Below are 24819 nucleotides of genomic sequence, written 5' to 3'. Positions count from 1 at the left end.
GCTAATCGGTTAAATAAACACATCGCAATTGAAATGGTGACCATTATTTACAAGACATTGTGCATCGCAGTACAAATGTATACGCGAGCCGTAAATGGTTTGCATAAATGAAGAAAACTGAAAAGCGATGCACCACATGTGAGCTTGCGCCGTAAAAGCTATTGTTCGTTTTCAAGTCTTTTAGCGTCTTTATATTCGTTACTGACAAAACACATGTCCTAGAAGTTGTTTCTGAAAAAGAAAAAAATAAGCAAAGGACTTGTCTATTTTTACAGTTCAAAAATAATAAGAACCATGTGTAAGTGGAGCACATGGTAACGTTCTTGAAATGTTGCATACACCTGTTTGTCAACATTGTCCCAAAAAACAATCATTTGTCCGCGTACTTCTTCAAAGCTACACTTACATTTCCCTCGAGATTTTCTTTTTCCGTTGAAAACAGTCAGGTTCCCAATCCACCCGTTCCCGTGGAGAGAAACATTCGGGCACATGTAAAATGAACGATATGGCACGTTTCTTCGTGCCACTTCCGGTGTATTTTCAATCCTTTTGTACGCGCTGCATCCTCTTGAGACGAAGCTAATTGAAGCACGAATTTTGTCGAATGTGGAGCGATGCTCAAAGTGATAGGAATAGTATGTTTAAATCAACTTTCGTAATGTTAAACCCCATACAGAACGCACATTTCGTTCCTCGAAGATCCTTGTTGGTGAGTTTTCCAACTTTCATTTTCAGTTCATTATATTAAAAAGAAGATTTTAGTTCGTCATAATTTTAAATGCTTAGCTGTTTGAAACCGTAACAACAACGAGAGCAGCTAATGTTGAGCATATGTATGCTCTTGAATTATTTCTCTTTTTCCCGCTTGTTTTCTCTCATAAAGGCAAAGGCGTCAAACCCCGTGGAGTATTAAACATGAAACATACAATACATACCAATAAAAACTTAATTATTTCTCATTTTATTTAATGCTATTAAAACCACTATCTGTTTGATACGATTGTACTAAATAAACAAACCGAAATATGTTTTTAAAGCTATGTTTGAACTAATTTAGAATAAGCGAATTCAAAACTTCTGCTTCCTTGTTTCCAATGTTGTTCTAATTTTGCTTAATTAACTAACTTACTAACTCTAGATTTACAGTATAGCTTTATTCTGTTATGTATTACTTACATAACTTACTTTAAAAAATAGCAACTTTTACAGACGAAAAACTCAAACGCCAGTCATAGCGACAATATGAAACAAACGTTTGCTCTCAGCTCCAGTGCCGTTCATTTTTCAGGTACGCACTGTAGTCATAAGCGTCTTGTTATAGCAACCATTCCCCATACGACGGTGAGCAAAGCGTCGACCGGCCGGGTTGGACGGGCGCAGAAACAAACTTTACGAACATTTCGTTTTCAACTCTCGTTCGGATAGACCGCGTTTCGCTGCGTTCGGGAAGTAGTAATCCGGATCGCTTTGCCGGCACGTCTGGCGTTTGTGCGTCGAACAAAAACATTTTCCCACCAAGGGGGAAAAAAGGTAAAGATAAAACCGATCGTTTCGTTCGTGTTGATAGGGCAGTGTGTGCAGCATGCTGTGAAGACAACCGAATCCAAATCAGTCATCATGGGTTTGGGTTTGATTTTTATCATTTAATTACGAGCAATCGTCACCATAGTAACACGCTGCGCCGTGTTATGCCGTGGTGTAGAAAAGCTGTGCGTGTTTGTGTACAGAAACGCACGTGAGTTTATTCCACCTTGTTTGTGTGTTTCGTCCTTTTTTTTTGCTTTCTTTCGGTGGCCAATAATATTTGCAAAAAGAAAAAAACAGCGTTGAAATAAGGTACAAAACGTTTAGTGTGTAGTCATCGTGTTGATCGTGCTTGTGTGCCTTGTGGTTTGCTGTACGTTTGTGTTCGCCGTGTGTTTACTTCGATTGCATTTGTCGCTCATTATCGGTGTTTGGTGCAAAATTTCACTGCCAGTGCCAGTTCCCCCGCTCACACCCCCACGCAAGGATCGAATGCGATCGGTGCCGCATAATGTGCAACCCCTACGCCAGTTTCCCACCTGTGCCCAGCCGCTACCGGTGGCCAAATAAAAAAACGATTGGCTAATGTTTGAAAATGGGTTTCCTACGGTAAATTGCTGGATTTCTCCTTAAACCAAACCACCGCGAATGGTAGAGGAGAAGTGCAGCGAAATAATAAAAAAAAACAACAACCATCTACATCCAAACACAAACAGAGTCAAATTGAAGTGCGCAGAAGAAAAGTGAAAGAAAATGCGGCTGGAAAAATGTTTCAAGCTGTGTGTAGGCGAGCGTCATCTTCGTATTTGATGCCTTTCACGTTGCACACACCATTGTCGTCAAGATCGATCGAGCGATCATCGATTTCGCTCGAAAATAATGGATCTATTTTCCATTGCGCTTCGCCAGTGATGATGGGCGCCCCCGGAAAAGTGGCTGCAATATTAATGAAAAATAGTGCAAAAAAGGTTAACATATGAATAAAAAAAAAAAACAAACAAACAAACATTGGTGAACAAATCACCCGCATAATGAAGGGTTACAGTGTAATGTGCGCTTTTGAGTGTTTTGAAATTTTCTTTTCATTTTTTTTTGTTCGGTGGTGTGTCTTGTGTGTTGGCTTTCAGTGTTTGTAATTATAATATTTTAAACCCATCCCTCTCCCATTTTCAGCAATGCAATCTCATCCTCAACTTGATCCTTGAAAGTTAAACGATCGAATACGGTTGCGGAAAGTTTTTTACCATTTTCCATTTGTGCAAAACAGTGAATATTCGAGGTCTCCCAAAAAAGAAAAAAAAGAGAATAATTACCATCCATGCTGACCTCGGAAGTGAGTGCACGAGTGGAAAAATTGTTGTGCCCCATCTGATCGAAAAAGTTTTTCCATCAGCATCAGCAAGTGAAACGTTTTTCCGGTGTCATTGCACAAAAAAAAAGGTGAAAACATAAAATTATCCTTTGCGAGGATTCGAGTTTGATTAATAGCTGGTTTCAAGTGCAGTCTCCGGCGGACACGGTTTTTGGATGGACGTGTGAAGGAAAAAAAGGTAAGCTTACAGTTTTAGCACATTAAACGCTACTTAACGATCGGCAGTTGAGAGAGTTGGAGGCTGTTCGAAGGAAAAGTTTTAATGATGTGAAAGCAACCTAATGGTTGAAATTAGAACATTCTTACACCAATTCTTACATGCAATTTAAGGAATCTTTTGTTACACATTTTCTCGACGGTTTGCAGTGCGCCTGCAATCCTGCCTTTAATCCTGTGCAGGTAAAATGTGACCTGTTTTGCTACTCGAAAACCGAAAAAAATACCCAACAAGAGTGCCAATGGACATCACCGGGCGTTACGACTTCCCTACGTTGCTTAAGTTCCCAGGTTGTTTTTGTTTTTGGACCCTTTTTGGTCGTTATTTATGGGATGGGATTATTTTATTTTATCATCGCTTCTAGTGCTGTACCTACTCCTACACTCATTTGGGGTATTGAGAGAGTTTTTTTTTTGGTCGAGATGATTTCTATTAAATTGACTTTGGCTTCAAGGTACCTGGGTGACCTTTTTCTAGCATGGATTTGCAGAGAGTGAGAGAACTTTTGTGGATTTCCCTGATTTACAAACCATTGAACCATGTGGTTGCAAGATGTCAAACGATTTGTTGCGTTTTTTCCTTGTTCCTAAGTCATTTTAAAAGGATTCTATAAGTGAAACTGCATTAAATTAAAGAATTAAAGTTACTTATTTTCCATTTTGAAGTATTTTTTTCATTTTGTATTAATTTATAATTTGATAATCCTTTTATTTCGATTATTTCAATAAATTATTATTAATTGTTTTTAAAGCACTAAAATATGTTAAAAATTTCTCCCTGACTCATAGTAAATTACCTGTCGTTGCTCCCACCAAACAAAAATAGGTGTATATTTCGTTTGAAAAAAAAACTTCAAAAAATATTTATTTAAGTAAAATAAAACTCTCACTCGTCTTCCAATTCAGCTCAAGTGTTGCACAAATGAGGGTTCTAAATAATAAATTAGAATTATTAATTGTCGTCAACATGACGCCTAAGGCACGCCAGATAACACACAGGTGTTCTTTATTACATAAAATGCAATTAAGTACAGCAACTGTTTCAATCTCGATCTGCACAACCAGCTCTTAATAAATGTGTTTATCAAACTTTATTGATCACGCAACCCCTTATGCTGCTGGTAATTCTACCACGAGTACAGCTACACGTGGCCATTGGAAAAACGGGTCAGGATTTGCTGTTCTCGCTTTTTATCGGGTTCAATCACATTTGCTATGCAGCCAGCACATATGAAACACATTCTCTAAACATAATACTAAACAAGAATGGATTCAATTATGTTGTATGGGTGCCCTGGTCTTCTGTCCTGTACCATTACTACATGTGTTCGTTATTCCAAACCAGAGTTAAATATTATGCACTGCAGACGATAGATTAAATGTAACAATAATAAACGCACACGTAACACATGGCCAATGTGTCGCGCATGTGAGACGCATTTGACAACCCTAGGCTCCGTCCATGGCAACACCCTTCGATTTTCAACTAGCATTCACCTCAATCGCGTACCCCCCTTGGTGGAAAAATCGCGGAAAACCGGATCCACGTGTATAACACACCTGTGAGAAACGCACAAACGCCCTGCGTTAATACGGTTGTACCATCCATAAGGTACAATTACTCCAACATTGGGTTGAGGTTAAAAATAGGGTTTCACTGTTCCCTCACAAAACTGTAAAGTAAAAAGAATCCCCCGTCAAGGATTGATCGATTTTCATTCCAAAACCTCGGTTGGTGTGCGTGCGTTTGCATATTCACTAGCACGTGGCGCCTGCAGAGCACAGAGTACAAAAAAGAGGGAAAAAGACATCGAAAGGAATCTGCCATTAGAGTGTATATTTATGAGTGCAATGGAACAGGATTTTAAAAAGAGTTTTATCCGCATTGTAAAGCGAGAGAGGCTCACAAAAATTGTGGAAGGAAAAAAGTGTTATTAGCGAACACATGAATTTTATTTCACCGAAAAGGGAACATGAAGTTTGCAACTCGTTCAAGGACCCGTATGCGTTTTTTTCTTCTTTAGGTACGCATGCCAGGAACACATGTTTTGGATTGTGTCTTTCTTTTTGTTGTTCAGTTCTTCTGCAGCAAGCAAGTTTTTCTCTTACGAAAGATGATTTACGCGCCCTTTTTTAAGTGTTCATTTCACCCTCCATGCAATGTGTTTTTCCTTGCGTTTCTCGATCGTGGTGTGGTCCATTGCTTCCTGTTTCCCTTTTTGGACGGATCATCATCATCGTAGCCGTCTTATACCGGGTCCGAGATGCATTTGCATGGTAAAGCAGATTCACCGCCACGTTTTGCAAAAGAAACAAACCCCGGCACATCATCTGGGATGCAGTTGCATTTCACAATTCGTGAAGAAAGTGCATCCATTCGCATGCGACCTTGCAAGGAAGGAAACGATCGCATTCGAAACGATCGAGAGGGTGGGTTACGGATTCTCGTTTTTTTTCTTTTCGAGAAACACGACACATCATTTGCTCTTCTGCAAAGAATTGCATTGCCCTCCGGAAGGAATACGAAAAAAAAAAACGTTTTCCGCGCACAAAACAAATGTCTCCCAGCACGTACCCATGAAAGTATGTGCAATTGCGATGGAAAAGCGAGCTGCGGTGCAACATTTGTGAAGGAGACGTCCTGTTTTTTTTTGCTCCCCCCTTTTTGGCCACACATTCGCACGTAATTACCATTTGAATGAGACCGAATAAAAGCCTCCGAAGAGTGATCGGTTACGGTAATGATAGGGTACAGATCTGTCGGATGGAGAACGTTTCTGTTTTTTTTTTCGGAATTTAAATGCATTTTTAAAAATGTACGATATTTTGTGGTTATACGAAACAGGAAGCGCGACATACCACAAACGTCTAATTCTTCTTTTTTGGGTTGTTTTTTTTTGCATCTCCGTATGTACTTAAAAAAATTACAATCAAAGAAAAAAAAGATATCCAAACAGGACAAGTAGAGGAAGATTTGTTAAATCTCTATCTCACCTCTTAACATTTACCACACTTTTGATCATTACTACAAAAGTACTTGACACTTTTATAGTTCTCCCCAGGAAGTAGGCAATACGCATCACTTTGTCGCAGTAATGAAGATTAAAAGCGACAAAGGCTAACGACCGGTGACACTTCCCATTCCATTGCGCACGGCGCTGGACATCATTTAATGGCCGGAGAGTGAAAACGTGAGTTTTCTACCGACTTTCCTCTTCCCCTCGTTGTCCTCCCTGAAAAGTGAAAACTTTTGCACCTCATATCCCCCATCTGAGTCCGAGACGTATGTATGCTGTCATCTTCACGCTTGTGAATCTGGTGGCGATGCCTTGAACGCGCTTATACCTTAAACACGTTGCACAAGAAAGAATGTCGATTTGACATTGGCAAATGGCGCAGAAAAGGGGGTAGCAGTAGAAAAACATCGAGGAGAGCGAGAAAGAAACCTACAATTCATAATAGCTAGCTACTACATAGATATTGTTGTAGAAGGAGAAATGAAACACAAATAAAGGCTAACCATGCTGTAGAAACGCATGTCTAGGAACGTGGAGATCTCCTTACCGAAAGGGGTTTTGATAGGCATTAAAATTCGGCCGTTCCTTTTTCCACCACCATTTCCGATCTCATATCGGACGACATCTAAAATCCTGTTTTTGGCATAAGTATCACGTCGTAGCCAAAACAAAAACAACACAACAACTACAAGAAACACGACCAGATATTGCGGACGTTTCGGTGGACAAATGGCAGATCTGGTTATGGGATTTTGGGTAGCGTAAAAAAAAAACAATTTCCATTTCTTCATTTGTGTATGTGCTGTACACCATTTGTATCCATTTTGTTGGTTGAATTGATGATAAGAAAGTTGTCCTCCATAATTCGGAAACCGTTGCGATCTGTAAATTAATTTTAATGAATGAAAAAATCACATCAAAACTCTTATTCCCACATTTGCCTAAATTTTTTTTATGAAACGAGATTATATCTGTGACAGAAAAATTAAACATCCTGCTTGCATAAAACAACCTTTAAGACAACTTTTTTTTGCAAACCATACTTCCCCAAACCCTTTTTTGAATATAATATTCGGGGTGTTTTTTTTTAGTTTAGGTTGTTGTGAGAGATTTCGCTTCAAAATGCGAACAACCCATAAAATCACGATGACCTTGGTAGATGGATTAGCAAAAACCCAAAACAAATTCTTTAGCATAAGGCATTTGGAGAATAAAAAATGCGCAACCCGATGTGAAATTCACACAAGGAAGTGGAAGAGATTCTGAAAGGCTACATATATCGATGCTGAATCGAGGGGCTTACAAGACGAGATCAGATTATTATCGTGAGTGGCGTCAACTTCCACTTCCAGGAAGGTTTATGAAGGAACACGAACGGAGTGAAAGTAGATTTTAAATTTAAGTGGAAGGTTTTGAATTGACGAAATATTGCAAAACATATTTATGATACACCGTATTGTGATTAAATTAAATATTTAACAATTTAAGTGATTTTCTATCTTTCTTTCTGCTTTATGCAAGGGTAAAGGTAAAAGATGTCAAGAGCACTTGTACTGGATAAGAACATCATAAAAAACAATTTGTTTCACAATCCGACCGTGACAGGACTCGAACCTGCAATCTTCGGATCCGAAGTCCGACGCCTTCTCCATTAGGCCACACGGTCATCGCTGAGAACCGCTCGCTCGGAAGCAAACTGGTTTGCTTTGCCATCGTGTCTCTGCGATAAGATTATGTGATACCCATTACCATCAACTGGTCTGTTGTGGAGTTTCGGTAGGTTGCTTTTTTCGCTACTTTATTTTTCCAAATTTAACCTTCTGTCCACCTCGTCGTCTGGCATCATCCGGGTATACACGGGCGCGCTTTGCCTCATTTAACGGAACACTCCGATCTACGGTGCAAGGCAAGAACGTGATGTTGACAGTAGCAAGTAGCGGACGGATTAGAGTGTTCAAGTCCAAACTTGTTACACGGCAAACTCTCCTGCTTTAAAGCAAAAAAAACACACACGCCTTTACCTCTATAACCAGCTCAATGTTTACCGAAGAAATTATGTCGGGAACGGGAACACACGGAAGTGGGTGTTTGGTTGTGTACCAGGCGGGTTCTCTCTACACTTGACTTGCTCGACCTTCCTATTTCAAGTGGAGTTTTCGATAGTGTTTTGTAGCTCTGTGGGCTCTGCGGTGGCGTCTGCATGCCAGACCCACGGCAGGTTCTAAATTCCTCTCAAGAGTGGAGAATAGAAAACACAACCAAATCTGTGTATCTTACCGTTTTCTAACATTTTCCCTTAAGGAAACAGCTCACACGTAAGTGAATGTTTATGCTTTTTTACCCTAAACTCGGATCCTCGAGTGATTGTTTGCGGTCAAATTTTTTTTTTTTTGCTCCATCATGGCCGCCGTAAGGCACCTGCAGAGGCTTCCGAGGCCTCTCGAGCGAATTGAATTTTGAAGCGCCTCCAGAGAGATGGAAGGTTGTACTAGGCGCGAAGGAGGATCCGAAAAAGTCTTTATGGATGGATAGACGATCGCTGAAGGTGGTTTGGATTGTGAAATGGTGGCTTTTTTTTGTTCTTCAATCCTCTGCTGACTCTCTTCCTTCAATAGAGTTCGATTGCGAACGGTAGAGTAGCCTTTTTGAAGGCGCTCTTGGCAAGGAATGTTAAGCAGAAAGATGTAGCAAGGAACAGCAAGTGCGAGCTACACTCGATCGTAGCCACTTGGCATTTTTCGGACTCATAGAAACTCAAGAACTCTCGGCATGGGTTTGTTTTGCCTCGTGTTTACTCTTGTTGGAGGCGGTGAAAGGCTTTAAACAGTTAAATGATATGCTGCTAGCAATAGGATTTTGCTGTTATCCGTACGTAACACCACAGCTGGCCATTGGAACAGTGTGCTGATGTTAAGACTCACCGTAATCTCGAAGAAAGACAAATAATGTCAACAATCCTGTTGGTGCTGTAGTACGCACCAGACACAGAAGGAGAGATTTCCTGAGTTACGAACACCACCTCAGCTTTTCAAGCTCAATCTCATATCTGACAGACCAGTGCCGAAACGGACTCAAATTACCAAACAACCAGTGACAAAAACTCCACCATGACGGCAACAAAAAGAACGTTTGTTCTTCTGTCTTTCTGTCTGGTTTGCGGTGTCGGTGACAAACAAGCGCCTGAACGTGGGGTCCTACGACGAGAAACGACAATGCCCTCGGTCGGGGTTTCGTCTCTGTTCAATATTCAATTACCGATTTCCAGCCATACCTTTCGAAACGGAGATCTAATCATGTGCCTTTAGGAAAACAAAGGAATGGGGAGTGGAGGCATCTAGACAGACGTGAAACCGGCAAACCTAAGCGCGCTCCTCCTGCGTTTGGAGGCTGAGTATGACAACTGTGAGGGATCTTCCTTTCTGTTTTTATTTTCTCGCCACCATTTTGTCAGTGCGGACGACCTCTGTCACTGTCGCGTGATTTGACTGTACAAACAAGGGAACCGCCTGGCATCGGTACCCTCTATCACACCGTAATCGACAGGCCCGTTTTCTACCGAGGGTCCCAAAATGTGGAGAATAATGGGAAGAGAGATCAGGGCACCAAGATCTTGATGCTTCGGTGCTAAGGTTTGTTGACATCGGCGTGCATTTTGGAGCTGTCTACAATACAGGGCACGTTCTGATTTATCCAGCTGATACATACAGGTGCATTCTTTTGCGGTGGATCGTTTCTAAAAGAAAGTGGATAACATAAGACATCACGTAGTCTTACCCACTGGAAACGTCAGTATTGTTTCGATGTCTTCCTGTAGCTCGTAGTAAGCAGAAGAGTTCCAATCGATTTATTGCAGTAGTTTTTTTTTGCAAACCACACCATCAGGTACTTCTTAAACATAAAACCAGGAAATGATTTGTACGAGAATTATAATCCAAATACCTCCCGTCCACAACATTTACATTCGCGGATTCTGAATCGGAGCAATGAATGCTGTTGAAAAATTATACAAAAACAACCACTATCTTCACATTTAAACGTATCTTTGTTCCTTCTCTTCGTCGGTATCGTTACACGAGAACAACGAAAACGAACAAAGGAAGGATTTCGTTGGTATTTCCGTGGCCTTCATTAGTAAGAATATTTCTCCTGGATAGCGAGAACCACCGAGGATGAAGCGAAATATAAGACCCATCTTTCGCGTCTCGTACTGGTGGTATTGCCAGTTTGCTGGAGCAATTTATTTACAACTTCCGGGATTTAAGTGGACCCACCGAGTGGTATCGCATCGCCCGTAAAGGTATCCTGCTTGGCGAGAAGAAAAATGGTCTCCCGACGTGGTGTGCACGCTTGTGAGAATAGATACGCCAACGGAAGCTGAGCCCCGCGTACGCTTTGAAGTTCTGGATGTTCGTTTATTTTTAGATACAGTCAGTTAGAACTGGATCTGAATGGAATGATGCTCGTTGAGCAATTAATAACGGTCAGTTTAGAAATTATTTTTCTAGCCAAGTTGAGATTTCTGGAACTGAAGTTCAATTGAAGACTTCCCCCGATTTTTAATGAAATATCCCGCATAACGACATGGAGTTCAGTGATGCATACTGTCGGAAAAATATGACGGTCATCGTACATCGTTCTTTGGGTTTAAAACACAAATTCACACAGCCCTATAACTCCCAATAAACACCCAGAATTATTACGTTAAATTTCACACCATCATTCCCAATAGTTCAGCAACGATCGTAAAAGGGCACCGACATGGCGCGAAGAAGCTTTCGGATTTTCTGGTGCACTTCTAGTAGCTTCATCATCGCAAACGATTGAAGAAATCGATAACTGACGAAGGCTCTAGAACTCTCGCTTCCAATTTCACCGGCTCCATACCCAGCGGTGGAAATGGGATTGAAAATGAATCACACGGCCTTTTCCTCACACACTGAACCGGCGACTTAATTAAGGTTTAATCCGTATGATTTAACGAGAACGAAATTTTCTTCGTGCTTTGGGAACCAAAACCTGCCACACGGCAAGGTTTTCATTTATCCGCCTCTGTCGGGGTTCGAAAGCGCAAGTTCACTTTCAACGGACCCCTGTTAAAAAAGCGAATGTTCTATCTCGTTCGTTTCTGTTTTTGTTTTGTGTATTGTCCATTACGAATGGGTTTCCTTTTATGCTCAAATGCTCGATGCTACTCGGTGCATCGCATTGTGCCCTGTAAAAGACCTTAATGATGCTCTCGAATGCTGCCGCTTCTGGGCCGTTCGTCTCAATTCCTACGACCCACATGCCCGATTGGCTCCCTTTTTTCCAATTTCATTTTTTCCCGTCCACATTTTATTTTCGTTCGTTTATGTTTCTTGTTTGCCTTTTTTTCGAGGTGTTTCATCTTCTTGCCATCGTATCAGTGGTTTCATTCGATTTACGCTCTACCATGTCAATAGCTGGACGCTGAAGTTCACGTAGAAACCGACCGAGGTTGATTATGAGTTACGACCTTGGGAATCATTATCGTATGAATACACACACACATACATAAACGCGGATGTACGATCGAGCATAAGGGCAAGGGTTCACAGGTGTTTCGCTCTTGGCGATCGGGTCTTCCCAATTGCGGCTTCAAGCTTATGCTGTGTGATGCGTGTTCCGCAGGTCGATCTTTTTCCTTCCCGTTTGTGTTATCTTCCACTCTCAGCTACGATTATCGTCCATTGTATCATCGGTGGAAGCTCATGTACAGGAATTACTGAAACGATTAACGTACTTGTGCGCCTTTAACTTATCATTGGTTGGTTCATAACAATGCGAGAAACCCATTTTACACACAAAACCTCAGGATATGGTTCGATGAGCATGGTTTCTATATTATAGAAAACCTTTGTTTAAGTACAAGTAGTACCAAAAAAGAGGTATATCAACATCAATTTAACACTAATCCATTTTTGCATGGAAATTTCGCTTACAGAGTGAAGCCATACCCTCTTATGTCTCCTTATCTAAACGTCAATATTTCATTACACGTTTTGGAGGTTAAGTCAGCCAAGAAAGGTTGAAAAATGTCTAATTTATTCCAGCGAAAGCAAAGATTTCAACATTGCATCACATTCCCATCACCGTAAAGGTATGTAATCCCGTTAGCGTACATGTTGAAATCTGGATGAATAATATGTTGGAAAATTTTCGGCCCGAAGCCTATTACCCCATGACTCATATGCGGGTCGGGGGGTCATTTTTTATGTTTCCGTGCATTTTCGGTTAATGTTTTGCGAATATGTTCACCGCAAGCAATACACTCCCAGCACATTATGCTGGGTTATCGTCGGTCCGGTTTGTGTTCCTTTCGACCTTGACTGCTCGTGTCACCAAAAACCGTTCGTACGTTCGCTGTTTACCCACCGTTCAAGTCTTTCGTTTTGATGGGTTGAAGCTTGCAGCGCAAGCTTGCGAAGATATATTTCTTCTTTGCGCACTCTTCCATTGGCGTTTGTTATCGTCGCTGCAAATGATTGTCTCGCACGTCCTGCAGCCTTTCCCTTGCACGTTATCCTCAAACGCTTTAAAAAATCACAGCATAGCTATCATGATTGTGGTCTGTGTGTAAGTGTTTGAGAGTTGTTGCTTTTTTTTCTGCGACCATACAACAACCGGTTTGCCATTGCCTCGACCTGGACCGCAGCCTCGCACAGTTTGGTTGTAGCCCCGTTTTGGAACCGAGGGGTTTTTAAAGTGCCTCCGGATAGTAACGGCACGATCACCTCCGGGTGGATGGATGGAACGTGGCAGGTTTTCCTCATAACATGGTACGCGGTGAAACACGCAGGTTAGCGCAGGTGCCGGATAAATCTTCCAACCTGCCCGTACAAACCCATGTCGCATGATCCACAGGCTCACCATAAGCAGCAGGCAATAGGGACGAGTGTAAAAATATCAATGTTTTATTACTGTTTGCTACTGCCGGCTAGATAAAGCGAGAGGAAGATGGTGATCGGTAGCGTATCCTGTAGTATAGACTACCACCAAATGGTAGGAAATCGATTGCATTGCTCTTGGTTTGAACGTTTCTATCTGCCACTCGACAATGACGCATGATGACGCGCATTGTGTCGTTGAACGGGTACGAAGACGGGTTCGTCGCCTGTTAATGCGCCTGATGTCTTTCGTGCTGATCATCAGCACCGACCTGAGCTGAGTGATTTGATACGTACTTTTGCTTTACGGATCAAGCGAAAGCAACATGATAATCCACACTACGCACTACGGATGGTGTGGCTCATACAGCAGAGAAGACTGCGTCAATTTTATGCTTCAACGCGCGCACAAACGTTCGTTTATACTTTTTATTTCTCCTACGTTTGTTTGAGCGACGATTGGACATGGGTCGAGCGTTGCTATTTCTCTTTCGCCGAGATCACCGCGCTGGTATTTTTAGCAGTTTGTTTCCTTTTATTTTAACGACCGATGCTATCAGTGCCGTGAGGGAGATGAAAAGCATATCTCCCTTACAGTTTGACGCACACGTTTTTGGAATCGCTACGTTCGGTTTTGAATCCACCTCGCCCGACTCAAGGACGTTCGGTTTGGCTGAAGAACGCTGCAGAACGAAATGGAATGTCCAGCGGAAAGCAAGTCTTTCCATGTCAACGATCCGCACCGTTTGGCTCAGCGAGGGCCCACCAACCGGCCTCATATTGACATCACCAAGGATTCGTTGCTCCTTCTTCCCCGCGGCTCCTTCTTCGCCGGACTAATGACGTTAAGCGATTTGTCATCGCAGCTCACCACAGTGTTGTTGGGTGATTGAAACGTGCGTGCGCAAGGTGCTGAAAGCAGTTACTTGAGTCGATCGTCACGAAAAAAGAGGGCCTTATGTTGTCAAGCCCGACGACAGGTTGGCCGATGCTGTTGGCGTGATTTTATAGCTAGGACCGTACCCGCGCTGCAACTTTGTATGTTAGTTTGTAAAATTATTCACATAAAAACAATAGCAACATGTCATGTAGCATCGCCATTCTTGGCCAGCATGGAATCAAAACGATGAACGTATCAGAAACTGCAAATAATCGTATGTCCTGTTGATGTAGATAAATGACACCGTTCCCTTACGAGAGTGATCTAAACGGAGAAAAAAAATAATCTTATCAAAACACAAATGACAAAAAAAAACATTCTTCCTCTACAACTGGACGTAATATAGGTTTGAATCTTCATTATTCCTTTTTTAGTGATTCATCTTTCATCTGATAGTACCACATTCCCTATGCGAATGGTTCCAGCTCTACGGTACCTCTTATACAGTTTTAGTGCCGTATGTTTATTACATCACTGTTTAAGGTTTCTTCTCCAAGCACAATTAAAGTCCAAGATGGATGGGTTGTACGGTGTCTCCATACTTCCTGTCATACCCTGTACAAACAACCCTGATCCGTGTCCCGTATTCTCATAAATTCTCTACGTACAGTACCGCTAAAAGTACGTGCAACAATGATGAAACTGCTACCGCTGATAGGGTTGCTGCGGTGACGATCAACAACGAAGATGACGACACTATTAGGGGGTGTCCTCTTACTTCACCGTACAAGGTTCGTGATCTTGCTCACAACTTGACGTTCCTTGCGGTGCGTGGTTCCAGGGTACGTGCAGCTACACATGTGTATCGTCGCCTTGGCCCTTGGTCTCAACATCGCAAGATCTTCTAGGTCGTTATCGATCGCGATCGAATAGTGCAACATAGGAGCGGGTTCTGGTTTTAGTCTTTAACGGTCGTACTGCACGTTCTATAAGCAATATTGCAACGTGTTTTTTTTTTCACTACTCAATCCCTGACTGAAGACACACGAGCACACGACCAGGAATGAAGTTTGTCCCAACCGGACGCTCTAGAATCGATCCGAATCTGAATCGATGGATGACAGAAACGGTACTCTCTGACGGTTTTTTTTTGTTCGGTTCGTCTGCTGCTGCCCCGTTTGTGTTGCCTGCTAAGTGATCCAGCTATCACGACGCAACGTTACGGAATGCTTTCGATCGGGGCGTATGTTACCTACGCAGGTATTAGGATGCTGCGCCACAACCGGAACCCTATTCCTGCCCCCGAACGAGTTTGTGCCGGTTGCCGCAACCACAATCCAACCTCGAAGCGACCCCATTTTGTAACCACGGTTTTGATGGGAGCCTCGACCATCGACTAATATTATGCGACGTTCGTACACATCTAGAACAGAACCCGACCAATGTCGGGAAAGTGCTGCAAATGGAATTAAATTTCCCCTCATCAGCTCATTTACCATTCGAAATGCTGCGAGATCAGTCTAAACGCCCACCAGTATATACCTGGCTGATAAGTTGGTGCGCGTCCGTTTCGATCGTCCTTAAATGTCGAACCGTGACCGTGATATCTGGTGCCGTCCCGTTGCTCCATTCCGAAACCGCAACCGATCCCTCATTCGGGGATAGACTTGATTTATTTCTTCTGATCGATGCGTTTGCCCTAGCCCCGGTTACGGGTACGTACGGATCTGTGGCCTATGCGGCGGATCTAAATTTATGTCAACTGTTTGTAGCTGTGTATCATGCCCCGGGGTTAGTTCAGAAACTTACTCGATATATTCCTGGCGATCCTCTGCTTTTGGACGATCTTTTGAGGAAGTTTTCCATTAGAACCTTTTGTGGTTGTCTGAAGATAAGCGTTGCAACCAATACTAGTCAGCTACGGGTGGTAAGATACAGTTTTTTTTATTTCTTTGAACATTTGTAGCGCTGCATTAGATTTATCGCATTCAGAACGGGTAACATACAACGTGCTGGTGACTCATTAGATATACAATTTTTTAATCGCTTAATCAAAAAGGGTCTGAAGAAACAGATGGATGGAGTGTTCGTTTCCATCCGAAGCACAAGAATATATCGGTAATTTGATATCATTTCTGATATATTATTCTTAAATCTCTAAAGAATAATTAGCTGTACGAACCACGTGTCTCCATTTTTAACCCTTCCGAAGAAGTACGGAGGAATTCCCATCTTCGACATCATCCAACATGAATAACCACTTTCTCACTCTCGTGCGGTTGATCTTGTTTTAATGTTGTCTCAATAGTACCAACATTCGACAGCCATCATTTATCTTGCAGTCTTTCTAATGTATTGCTTGTTTTCACTCTTCTCGTTTCAGGTCAGTCAGTCAGTCTGTCATGTACCTCCCAGAAATCTTTCCCCGTGTGTAGTCCGGCTCGGCTTTTCTCGGGCGGCTTGATTGACTTTCTCCGGCGCGAGCAATTTGGGCGTACTCGATTGCGGATCATGCACGCTAAAGCACCATTCGATGCCGGTAGACTGGGCGAGAAAATTTTTGGTGTGACCTCGAAACACCAGCCCCGAAGCCTGAGGCAGGCTGCGGGAAAATCTATCCGTTGTGAGGTGTACGTTTTTGCGGGGGGAAAGCTTGAAGATCGGATGATCTACGGTTAAATATCGTCTCCAAAGATGAGAAATTATATCATTAAATGAAACCCCACGAAAAGCGTTCCGGAATGGTGAAGGATGAAGAGGTTTCCACTCACTCGAACTGAAGGAACTAATTCGCTGAGAGGTGTGTACATTACAGTATCTAGCACCTCCAACCATAACTATGCATTTGAAGTTGCAAAAGAAAACTCTCGCACATCGGCTGATGTTGACGGTGACAAGAGATCTTCAAGATCGGTGTTTTATTTATTTCGAGTGATTTTCTTACGGCGAAAAACTGTTGTCTATGCTGCGATGTTTGAGGAAATGGAAAATCGGAAAAATAACCATTACCACCCCTTCTCACACAACTAACTTCCCCCCCTTCAGATTACCCTGTGGGATCGTTTTTCAATCCACCAATGTAGGTTGGGGAGGATCGTTTGTAGGGTACGTCGAAGACATTGCTTCCGAAATGCATTTTTCCCCCTTCATTCGTACACTTCAACTCCACCAGAGATAGAGTTTGGTGTATGGATTTATTTTCTTACTACTCTTTCCCCAATACTACCGGCAATGTACACCGAAAGGCTTGTCCCAGTTTCCGGAGCAGCGCAAAAAAAACCTACCAAAACAATCTTCAATCTAACCGTACCTAATCGGTGAACAATCAGTAATGCAAAAAAAAAACGGGGAGGGATGGAGTTGAATTTAAGACGAAACAATTTATGCAATCAGTGCATTTTTTTCTTTTTAGTGGTTTTGTTTTTTTAGACCATTCCAGTCGGTTACGGCTACGGAGATGGTAATAATTACGAAGCGGTTAATTTGAATGCATTTTCATTTAGGTAGACGGGAGCTATCATGTCTTGTTTAACGTAGCTATTGATGTTTAATTAGGTTGCTTTTTTTTTGGTTCGGTTTTGCTCGTTGACAGTTACCTACTTAGGCCGATGAATTATGGCAACAAATTTGTTATGTTTCTAGATTTCAAGTGCTTTAAATACCTTTTTGGTTTTTGCTAATTTATGGTACAATTAATGATGGTTTACGATAGATAGCTACTTGCATAACTTGATTGGTTAGTTATTTTCTTTTCTTCTGGTGAACGTGTACAAATGTAAAAGTGCAACTTGCAGCCTGTTTGTAGCGTGTCGAATACAGATAGCGGAAACTCCTCTGAGCTTTTTGTGACACGTGTGGTGTTTGAAATGAGGAAAGTTTTTTCACGGAACTTTTTTTTTGATTGTGTAAACGCACTTCAAACGTGTAAAAAAAACGATTTAATGAATTTCCGCAATACATTAGATGCGCTTGCTATACATCAAATTCGACGCAGTAATTCGTTTGACGCAATTCTTCTTGTCGTGACCGAATCTAACCTGCCAATTTATGTCAAGTGGCATTGGAAATTTTTCCTTTGCTTTAACAAAAAAATCTTATAGCATAAACGAATTTTCTTTTGTTTTGCAGCAAGATTTTGCTCTTTATGCTAAACACTTAAAAAATGATGTCATTTTACCCATTGCCAGCGATTCTCTTCTCGCTGTAAGATGTGTCAATCTTGCACTCTCCCGACTAATTAGCACCGGAAAACGAGCGGAAAATTGATACACCACCCCCAGTTTCGTGTCACGTGTGTTGTAAAAAAACATGCCCACCAACCCCGCCCGGCTAAATGTAACATGAAACAAGTGGCGAAACGTTTGCCCCAATCGTCACCATTCGAGACAAATTGGAAAATTAGGCGACAGAGTGTTAATCCGTGAAGGTCTTGCCGGGTAAACGGTCGTAATTCAGGTACGGTAATCATATTATTTTGTAATTTAACTTCATCGGTAGACACGGTTGCATACACGGTTTATTTTTCGGCACAAGATGACTTTTCTGTGTGTTTTTTGGTGCGCGACATTATTTATTACGGGGTTTTTCGGTTTCGTTTCTCTCCGAAAATTATTCCATGCTGGTACCGGCATGAGAAATAATTTATTTTGCAATTCTCTAATTATCTTGCTTTGTCGAAAGAATGGCTCAAATGAAGTATAATTCAAGCTGAGATTTTCTCTCAAAATTTCCGTCCCTTTTAGCCAACAACCGTTTGTGGATGTTTGCCAAGGGTTCGGTACTTCCGGCCACAACATATCCGGAGGGTTCGCTTCGTACCGGGTCACTGCATAGTGAATCTAAATTTAAACCATATCCTTCCAATCTTCTGGCGTACTTCCGATGCGACACAATACTGTTTGCGGGTCGGACCTTTCTTACCGTTCGGTGGAGGGTTTTAGCTGTCGTTTCCCCTGAAAATAAACAAATATAGACAGTGTGCGAGGTGTCTGGTCTGTTCTATCCCGATCGACCTTTTATTTCTTTTCGCTTGTCCCGTTTTGTTCAATATCCGGTTCAATGAGCATTTGCTCAATCAATCCTCCGGTTGGGATATTGTGGTATGGAAAGAAAAAAATCTTTAAAACCCGTATTCATACCAGGGATGGTTCAATACATTTTATTACGTGGTTCCGTTGTACAATAGCGTAGGTGTGAGAAGGTGTTGTCAATTTTTAGCACTGCAACACACAAATGGAAATTATTTACCTTTCATAAAAATCGTATTATGGAACATTTTTACGACAATTTTACACCGATGAATCCTTCTTGTATCGTGGGAAAGGTATATTATTATTTCTTTTTAAACTACCCATGCACAGTCGGCACTCGTTTGAAGCTTTCTTCCTAATGTGAGGAGTTTGGAAGGGAATTAATCCTATCAACGCATGGGACACACCAGTGAGGAATTCAATATCCACATGGCATTCGACTTCAGGGGTTTGAATGTTTTTTTTAATCCAAGAAAAAATGCAGTCTTTTCCAATTCAATATGAAATTGTCAATTAATGAACGCAGGAGAGAGAGCATTAAATAGCATTTGCGCGCACCGCAACTGTTAACCTTTCAATTTAATATTTTATTCTACTGTACAAAATTTACCACATGTTTTACACATAGGTAGTGGAATGACTTAACTTAAAGAAATTAAACTTAGCCAAATGAAGAAACAATGTTACTCTATCAAATCCCTCCAAAATGAAGTCTTTGTTGGTTTGCCTCTCATCACATTTTAATTGCACATTAAAAAGCACTGCACAACATGTTCCGCTTTTTGATTTTTTTGCCTTTTTGTGAAATAAAAATATGACGTTAAACTTGTTTTTATTACACACAGTAAATTTTATAGGGTTTATAGATGCAAAGATAACATTTCATTTTTTTTCCTCCTCAATCTTACATAATGAGTACATTTGCTAAGGAAAACATCCATCAAACGTATCCCATCATAGGCTCGTGTGCTAAAGCAATCTTTTAAGCTCAACTATCTACATATTACCCTCACGTGCATCTTTTGCAATGGAACCTCAATAAGCTCGACCACGAACGGATTAAAAATATTATTTTCTTTTTTTCCCTGCTCCGTTCGCTCGATGCAACACTCCAACACTGTGTAATGAGTCTCTTCTGTTTTTTTTTGCCCGTACGTATAATGAGATGAGTCCCAGTTTCCTTCCAGATTACATGTATTATTGTTCGCATGAAAAGATTATTAGTACCGCTCATCAAAATCCACCAGTAATACGACCCTTTCGACACCTTTTCATCAACGCGACCACGATTGAAAAAGCTCTCGAGTTCGACCGCTCGACACGGTTTTTGCATCCTTCGTTCTCGCCCCGGACGCCTGCTACTTGTGGGTAAACTAATGATGCAATGAAACACATGATTGACCGTAATAATGATTGCTGCTTCCACCCGACACCCGTACGAGCGTGGGCCAAACAGATGAAACCAATGTGCTGCATGTGTGTATATGCAACTAAACGTACCAACAACTCAAACCACCGGCAGGAATATTTTTGCACGGAAAATCACATTTGCAGTGTGGTTGATACGCTGAATTACGTACAACGATGCTTCCGTACTTTGGTACCACCCCAACGGAGGGAAAGAAACAAATGATCCCCATCTGGGGTGGCTTCGCAAGACACCATAAAGAAGCTCAAAATTGAATCCATCGATCGAACGATCATTCAGCTGAAGCACTGTGGAAGATGGAAAACATAACAACAACAACAACAAAAAAACCGGGAGGCATCGCCGTTTCCCGATGTTCCGTTTTGCAGACTTATTTTAAGCGCTGGCACATTTTCATTGGCTGCAGTGGCCTGGAACATGCGGTTTTTCCACACCGTTGGGTGTTTGGATTGATTTTTGTGTTCGTACCCGTACATCGGTTGCACACATCTAAGAGGGTGTGCAGCTTCCATCTGACTCAGATTCGAGCTGTACGCCACCCTTTGCCGGTAGCCCAGACGCTATCGAATTTCTACGGTAGTAATTGATTGAAGCGATGAGATTTTAATTAATATAAACTTTCTTCTTCATTATTGGAGATTTAAATTTGCTGATATCATTGTTCCCAACTTTGTTTCGATGTTATTATTGTTAATGGATTTATTAATCTAATATTTTCCCAACATCGCACACAGTCGGTGAAGATCCACTAAGTACACTGCCTAGTTTCCACTGTATATAAAAGTCATCAACTATAAGTTAAATGAAGCGTTCCAGTCAAAATGGCTGGAGTCGTAGTTCCGGTCCTCGCTGTGTACGGTGGTAACGCTGCCCTTCTCAGATTATCTCAGATAAAGACAATTTCTAAATATCAAAAACACACGAATTTTTGACATTTTTGTGAAATACATGAAAGGTATAGGAATTCTCAACCTCTACTTCCTTGGTTTTGTTTCTTAACTCACAAATTTTAAATCTACGTCCAAAGTCCGGACTCATAGAAGAAAGTCATCCACGTGCCTATCTTTTTCCAGATTTTACGTAATAATTTACAACCACTCGACTCGATGGTACCGTTAATCTACACCCTGCGTTTGCCCGGGTGTAAATAGATTAAAAAGGTGCGTGCAAATAGACAAACATTCATCACAGCACACCAAGAAAACCGCAGAGAGGGCACATTCTTCCGCACGGAAATGTAGTGCATTTCCCGCGTGTGTAGGCGTTCGTAGGACGCGATTCTAAACAACTGGCAAACAGACAAATCGCCGTTCGTTAGCACACGCGTTGTCTTGCGTGCAGCACCTACAAATCACTGATAAGAACCAGAGAGAAAAAAAACGCTTTCCAAAACCGCCCAAAACAAACACAGTTCTGGGGCGGACAAACACTCCAAAGGTGAAGCGTGTGTTGAAAGAAAATGGTCTCCAATTTGATGTGCGCTGGAATGCGTTTCTCCAGCCTCGCTTCGAACGGTTTTGGTTGTTTGCGACTCGTATGTGCGTTGGATGCATATGCTATCGCCGACCGTTGTTACAATTAATTTTGAGCTCCTATACGATGGTATGTTTGGTCGACAACACACACACAAATACACATGTGTATCTTCATGCTCCATAATCATTTTCCTGGACGTTCTCTCCCGCAGAGGGGTGGTGGTGATCCTCCAGGCTTTCTGACGTTCCGCTACTTTCAAACCTCACACCTATCGAACCGCAGAACCCTATCGCAGTGTTACGGTAATAATGAGCCAGTGCGGAACGGTAATGATTCAACATCGGTTGTAATGACCAAGTGAAGCGAAAAGCGCAGTTCTCGGTGTACAAGAAATTCCCCCCCCCCCCAACAAGTCTCCCAAGTGCAGCCATCTTTCTTGAAGCGGGCAAGAGTGGTGTCCGCGGCGTCATATCACACCCGGTGTGCATTGTGGCACTCCTGCGGGAAAACGATCAGTAAATTATCATATTAACAAGAGCCGTACATTGCAGCAGCAAACCATCGGCTGTGGTGTGCTAATGGAGGTACAGTTCCTGGTTAGTATTGGGCACGATTTGGCATTGGTACCAGATTCTAGCCCATATACCGATCCGGGATGCTCGGTTGCTCGTATCTTAGCGTTTGGAATGCTCTCGGAAGGTTCTCCTTTTCTATTTGGTAAAGATTTAAAACACCATTTTAAGACCAACGCCCTCTCTTGGTGGTGAAAATGTTTATTTGTTTCCATGTGGAGCATGTGGTAATACAAAACGTGCCCAAACGATTTACCAGGTTAAACCATAAGGGCAAATAATAAAAATACCTAGAAACTTCCCTATGTAGGGCCACAAAACAAATGGGTACCGCACCGGAGGTGCTATTTTAATAAGAATTCACCTCCGATACCGCCCGCTGTCTGTTCGGGCCATTTTGAATTTGGATCCCTTCGACACTGAGAAAAATCCGAGCAAACGCAAGACCCTTAAATGGGTGCTATTTATTTTTCGCCCTTACCATCTGACACTTAGTACGTGTGGGAGCAAATTGATATTATTCGTTCAGCCATTTGTTAGCGCGATAGTGCAGTAATTGCGAGTGTACTAACGCATATCCAGAGCAGACTTCCAACAATGCACTTTGTATCTTTCCTTTTATCACGCTTTGCATTAGTTGTGGATGCCAAGCTTATTTTATCGATGTTATATTTTCCGCTTCTACCTTAGTGATGATATTTTTCGGATTATCTTGTTAATTATAAATTAAGTATAATACAATCCTTTAAATGTGAGCTCACTGAATATCCGGGAGTTGTAATAACCATCCATAGCTTGCAGAAGCTGTTACAACCACCAGGAATTCTTCACCTACCTGCATGCGATTAATCATCATCGAACGGTTTTGCGCCTGCACTTGCATTGTTGTGCATTGAGTTGAAATCCCGTTCCAGGCCGGATATGAGACACTCGCTACAACGCTTCTGACGATATGCACACACGGCGCTAATCGTGCCGGTAAATTTATATAGCACGTATGATGATGTGAGATGAAAGCTTGTTCCCTTGTGAGCCTATGGAACGGTTAAAGGTGTGCAACCTGCAAACCGAACACATTCTGATGTACATCAACGTTCAGCGTCACCCTGTAAGATAGCCATCTCTCTAGCCACTCTCCAATCTATCGTACCTGTAAGCCGTTGTTAATTGAACATTATTGATTTGCATCGCTCGCCGGACTAACCCCCTCACGGCGTGTAGGGGCCTTTCGAACCGTAACGAATGGTGACCCTCCGAGCCTCCGGAATCTATGTACGGGCGAAGCAGTGATTCACCATCGTCATCATCATCACTGCGACTGACAGTTGACTGGCCTTGGCCGTGAATAGATTATTTTATACTTCTCCACGTTTTTTTTCTTCTCACACTCTCGACCAACGCGAATGTACTACGGTAGTCATCTCGAATCTTGCGTTCCTTTCCGCAACGATCGGGAGGAACGCTATTTTTAGACCGTCGAGAACTTCTGGCAGTAAAGCTACTTAACATACTTCGTGTTCTGGAATTTGGTTGATGCATACCGAATTGCTGCATCCAATTCGATCTTCCATCGTGGTGAATACCTTAAAGGTACCCATTACGTTACGATTAGAGGTTAGTTTAGCATCGTCATCGTGTCTGAAATAGCTAGGGTGTTTCTTCCAACGATATCAACATCACAAGAGAAACACCATTCTTAACCATCGAGAAGATCCATCGTTTGTGAAGGTTTCCATTTCGAGGCATAATAGTTTGTTCCCCATATTCTTACTATCCGAACTATGCGAATTAGCTGCAGGGTTTAACAAGCCAGCTTTACAACGAATTTGAACGGTGTGGCCTTCTCCAATTTTGGGTAGTGTGCGAACACGGATGGAATGTGTTGTTGTCGGCAGTTTTCAGGTGTCACCCGTGTGAACGTACCTTCGCACCTTCAAGTCATATCTTCAACGCCCCCCCACGGTTACTCACAATGCGCCGAGCTGGCGGTGGGAGAGCTAGTTGTCATTTATGTGCGACTAAACGGATTAATGTTTCTGCAGTCCTTCACGTCTCCATTTCCTGGGGTTTGAGATAATTTTTGGGCGGAACTGAAACATGCCTCTTCTATGCCGCATTATACTTGTGAAGCAGTTCCGCGTGTCCGATCAAGATCTAAGCTCGTTTGGTGATGGCCTAGTTGCGATTTTATTCGGTAGGTGTGTTATCACACAGCATCACTTCAGGGTGCTTCAGCTTTTTTTATTGTTCGTCATCTGCACTAGATCGCTGCTGTGCACGGTTGTGCCGTGGAGTTATGACCTGATTTTTAACTGTGAAACAGTTTTACTTCAACGATAGGTTAATAAGATTCCAATGTTCTAGTTCATCCACCGCAAGCTACGGTGATGCCAGTGTA

The 24819-nt window shown here is 42.1% G+C and overlaps 1 protein-coding gene and 1 non-coding gene across 3 annotated transcripts in view; one reads left to right on the top strand and one right to left on the bottom strand.

Annotated features, from left to right (window-relative positions):
• Positions 1-1392: 1392 nt before the first annotated feature.
• Positions 1393-24819, top strand: part of LOC125763789 (uncharacterized) — a 64185-nt gene continuing 40758 nt past the window's right edge. Inside the window, exons 1-2 of one of the 2 annotated variants that reach the window (XM_049427306.1) lie at positions 1393-1530; positions 2698-3074. The gene's annotated coding sequence lies outside the window, so the exon portion shown is untranslated. Of the gene's footprint in view, positions 1531-1829; positions 3075-24819 lie in introns of those variants that run through there. The other variant, XM_049427307.1, reaches the window with a different exon arrangement.
• Positions 7723-7795, bottom strand: Trnar-ucg (transfer RNA arginine (anticodon UCG)). Its single transcript has one exon. It is a non-coding gene; the product is annotated as a tRNA-Arg (tRNA).

Source organism: Anopheles funestus, chromosome 2RL, assembly GCF_943734845.2.
Source record: "Anopheles funestus chromosome 2RL, idAnoFuneDA-416_04, whole genome shotgun sequence".
Taxonomy (NCBI): Eukaryota; Metazoa; Arthropoda; class Insecta; order Diptera; family Culicidae; genus Anopheles; species Anopheles funestus.
Note: the sequence above shows the minus strand (reverse complement) of the source record. Positions and strands in the feature narration are given on the sequence as shown.